General features: G+C 39.8%; 1 pseudogene; it reads right to left on the reverse strand.

Moving 5' to 3' along the window:
- Window positions 1-3,332: 3,332 nt before the first annotated feature.
- On the reverse strand, window positions 3,333-4,742 carry LOC136747130 (odorant receptor 131-2-like; annotated as a pseudogene).
- Window positions 4,743-5,115: the final 373 nt, after the last annotated feature.

Raw genomic sequence — 5,115 nt, forward strand, 5'->3', positions numbered from 1 at the left:
GTTCATCCAGGAAGGCAATCTTTCTGCAAACCTGACACTGTAGTGGCCACATGCTTCTAAATATTATTTTTTTCAGTCTCTTAGTTTCTGTTTATATGTATATATATATATACATACATATATATAAACTAGCAGGTGGGAGGGGGCCCCAAGGCATTCTTGCCCAGGGGCTCAGAATTTGTTAATCCAGCCCTGTGTGCTAACCTGTCCTCAAGGAGAGAGACAGGAATGAAACTGAGTTCCACCCGTTATTGTTTTGTTTTTAAACTTCTTTCCCAAATAGTTCAGCTTCAACTTACATACTTCACTATCATATTTGAAAATACATAATAAAGTTTTCCTCGAGATGGTTGGCATTAACTCAACATTACACATGCAGGGTGTGTAGTATTTCCATTGCAGAGGAATGCAATGGGGTACCAACATATTACTGTGGAATAACCTTGAAATGTGCATAAATACACAAGACACTATACTTATTGGTCACAGAATAAATGTATGTGAAATGTATGTATTTTCATAGGTGGATTTCAGGTATAGTACTAGAATGCTAATTGTAATTTATCAATTTGCTTCATGTTTCCCTAATTACCATTTTATATTGTAAAAGGGGTTACTCTTATATCCTAAGATTAATTATGCACAAATTATGGCCAAATTGTAGTAGGCTAAACCCCTACAGCCTCCCAATATCCCAACTTCATCCCAAAATTTACTGCCCTCTTGTGGTGCAAGGTGGTACATTATTACTGTCTTCCTATTTGCAAACGTTGCTTAACTTAAGATAAAATGTGACTCTACAATACAAAAAGTATGCAAGTGGTAGTACTGTGAGCTTTAAACTTCAGTGCTTTGGGTATAATTATAATCTCTGATTGCCAGTTCCTTCAAAGCTTTTATATAATTGCCAGCAGTCTATTTGGGACGAATCTTAAGCTGCACCCTGGGAGATGGAAATATAATTAACTGTAAAATCTAGTAATTCCCCTGACTTTTTTTTCTCCTTTTGGCTTAGGAAAATATATCTCCACATTAAATTATATAAGCGCCTCAGATAAATGACTAATCTTTTGAAAATAAGTAAATATTGGTTCCTTTGAAAATACTCCTACTGCAAGACCGCTTTGAATATGTGTTTTATGATTACATGGCATCAGAATGGTTAATTTGTATTTTAGATATTTTGCAGAAAAACTGCAGTTCAGCTTTTTTCGATCCCAGTCTGGATGATTAAGTATGATCATCTGTGTAAGGGATTTGAGAGAAAAACTACAACTAAAATAAAAGTGCACCTCCTACATATTACACAACAAAACAGAAATAAGAAGATGTGGAGGAATCACATCTCTTTTTATTGTATTGACTCAGTTGTAGAATAAAGTGTTGTCCTTGTTTCTAGGAGATGAAGATACACTTAAACGTGTTACTGGAAAGGTAGCATTTGTTCTCCTGCAATGTAATTCAAAAGTTGATTAAGCATACACCTGTAGATTCACAGCTTAACTGGTGTTTGCTTGCTTTCTCAGTAAGTGGTCTGAGTGGGAATGCTGTATTACTCTTCTGAAGCTGGCTGGTAGTTTGCACAGTATTGCTGTATGAATTTCAAACAGGGAGAATCACATTTTATGGCACCTTTATGATAGAAAAACCGAAGGCCAGAGGAATTTCATGCTGTGACAATATGCTCTTGGTATTTATTGTTATATATATACTTTACAAGGAGGTAATTTCCAATTAAGGTCGCACAGACATAAAATCAGCAGCACAAATAACGAATGAAGAAGACTTACCTAATTATTATCATTCCTATTCTACACTCACCTAAATGATTATTAGGAACACCATACTAATACTGTGTTTGACCCCCTTTCGCCTTCAGAACTGCCTTAATTCTACGTGGCATTGATTCAACAAGGTGCTGAAAGCATTCTTTAGAAATGTTGGCCCATATTGATAGGATAGCATCTTGCAGTTGATGGAGATTTGTGGGATGCACATCCAGGGCACGAAGCTCCCGTTCCACCACATCCCAAAGATGCTCTATTGGGTTGAGATCTAGTGACTGTGGGGGCCAGTTTAGTACAGTGAACTCATTGTCATGTTCAAGAAACCAATTTGAAATGATTCGACCTTTGTGACATGGTGCATTATCCTGCTGGAAGTAGCCATCAGAGGATGGGTACATGGTGGTCATAAAGGGATGGACATGGTCAGAAACAATGCTCAGGTAGGCCGTGGCATTTAAACGATGCCCAATTGGCACTAAGGGGCCTAAAGTGTGCCAAGAAAACATCCCCCACACCATTACACCACCACCACCAGCCTGCACAGTGGTAACAAGGCATGATGGATCCATGTTCTCATTCTGTTTACGCCAAATTCTGACTCTACCATCTGAATGTCTCAACAGAAATCGAGACTCATCAGACCAGGCAACATTTTTCCAGTCTTCAACTGTCCAATGTTGCTGAGCTTGTGCAAATTGTAGCCTCTTTTTCCTATTTGTAGTGGACATGAGTGGTACCCGGTGGGGTCTTCTGCTGTTATAGCCCATCCGCCTCAAGGTTGTACGTGTTGTGGCTTCACAAATGCTTTGCTGCATACCTCGGTTGTAACGAGTGGTTATTTCAGTCAAAGTTGCTCTTCTATCAGCTTGAATCAGTCGGCCCATTCTCCTCTGACCTCTAGCATCAACAAGGCATTTTCGCCCACAGGACTGCCGCATACTGGATGTTTTTCCCTTTTCACACCATTCTTTGTAAACCCTTGAAATGGTTGTGCGTGAAAATCCCAGTAACTGAGCAGATTGTGAAATACTCAGACCGGCCCGTCTGGAACAAACAAACATGCCACGCTCAAAATTGCTTAAATCACCTTTCTTTCCCATTCAGACATTGAGTTTGGAGTTCAGGAGATTGTCTTGACCAGGACCACACCCCTAAATGCATTGAAGCAACTGCCATGTGATTGGTTGGTTAGATAATTGCATTAATGAGAAATTGAACAGGTGTTCCTAATAATCCTTTAGGTGAGTGTATATGTATGCATTTTCTGCATCTTACTAAGTAAGACCAGACTGAATGAGAGCAATATTACCTAGAAGGTAAAATGAAACTTTTGTAATATTACAGATGTGCTCATCAAAAGCCAGGTGAGGATACACATTTTTGCATAGGTTCTCTAGACTAGGTTCTATAGAGTCTAGACTAGTGCAGTGGGTCTCAAGACCATCTACAAGTGCTTTAAGATTTTCATTTTAACTGATGGGTCCAGCCAATCAGCATCACCTCAGTCTTGTCAGGATTCAGCATTAAAAAGTTTGGCAGTCATTATCATTTGATGAACTTGTTCCCAGATGCATTAGGATTAATTTTGGTGGAGCAGCACTGTATGGACCCCTTCATGTGAACTCTCAGGTTCTCGTCTCGCAGGCCATAGATCAGGGGGCTGAGGAAACGGGGCAGGAGAATGAAACAGAAGTAGTTGAAGAAGGAGATGTGTTCCCTGAGCCACCCCACTTGAACCACTATGAGGCCCTCTGTGACTGGATAAGTGTAAGACATCATGCAGAGCAGCAGCTGGACGCCGTGCAGAATGACAGTGTGCAGGGCTTTGTTCACAGGGGCCTTGTCAGACCGCATCCTCTTGGCCTTGAGCAGTATCCTGACATAGGTGGACAGGATCACGGTGGCGACCAGAGCAAGAAACAAGGCATTCACCGAGACTTTGAAGAGCTTTTGAATGTGGGAGGAGTTGAGGAGCTTTGTCATGCAAGTAACCGGGGTGGAGTACACATCAATGGAGTAAGAGCCCACCAAAGCAAAATTGATGGTGGGAATGATACAGCTCGTCAGCCACAGTGCCAGGATGACGACCCAGGTCCTGTCCACTCGGCAGATCTCCTTGTGCCTCAGGGGGTAACAGATGGCGATGTAGCGCTCCAGAGACATGGTGGCCAGGATGAAGGGTGTGTTCTAGTAGGTGGTGCTGGAGATGAACAACAGCGGCCCACAGAAGACGATGGCCAGGTAAACAGGAAGAGGAGCACCGTGAACAACAGCTGGAGAGTGTCGTTGATCAGCATGTAGGCGAACAGGATGTAGCAAGGAATTGTCCCAGAACTACCGGCGAGAAGTTTATGGGCGTTCAAATGTCCATTTTCTAAAGCTCTTTAAACTGGGTGTGTAGAACCACTTCTATCAACACTCCCACATCCCCATAACATGTATTATCATCTGCATGCATTTCAGTAAGATACTTGAAAATAAATATTCACATTTCAGAATTATATTTAGCAAAATTTTAATATATTTTAATTCTTAAGATAATGTAACAAAATCAAGGCATAGTAATTGTGTATATTATCTTTAATAGGCTCTTCATTTGAATGTGTAATTTTAAGGAATAATATTTCCATTATACAGTCCTTTTAAACTTCAGGTTGATAAAAATAACTACATGTTGCAGTACATAATTGACAATAACTCAGTCATCATTATAGCATGCTCTTGCTCCCTGTTAACTTCTTAAATCTTGTTTTACTGAAAACTAAAATGTTTGATGTATGATTTCTGTTCCATTAAAAGCTTTTTTCCTAAAACGATAATTATACTCCACTGTATTATAAAGTCATGTGAAGTAATAATTTTCTTGTTGAAAATCTTTTTTTCAGCATTTCAATTTCCCGTTATTATTCTTTACCATAAGACCAATGCAACTGACCAAAAAGCAGTGATTACCATTGTAGCAGAGGAACGTATGTGCAGTCAGACGAATTATGATGATCTGGTCATTTACATTTTCAATGTAGGGAGTTACTGGTGGAGGCCAAGGGGAAAGCCCCCTCAGACAGTGTGTATGAGGCAACAATGAAGGTCTGTTCTGCAGTGAACTGCATTCATCTCTCCATGTCTTGTTAGTGTCTTGACTCTCAGAGACTCTGTTTGCACTAAAGCATATATTTTTTTAATACTCAGTGGGATGGTTATTGCACCTTTTTAGATGTGCTGTACAGTTTACATTATTTTATACAATTGTATACATATATCATAATTTAATTAGGAGGGGACACTTTTGACCACATACAAGGAATGAATAATGTTCTGATCCTGGGAC

This window comes from Amia ocellicauda, chromosome 3, assembly GCF_036373705.1.
Source record: "Amia ocellicauda isolate fAmiCal2 chromosome 3, fAmiCal2.hap1, whole genome shotgun sequence".
In the NCBI taxonomy this organism is placed as follows: Eukaryota; Metazoa; Chordata; class Actinopteri; order Amiiformes; family Amiidae; genus Amia; species Amia ocellicauda.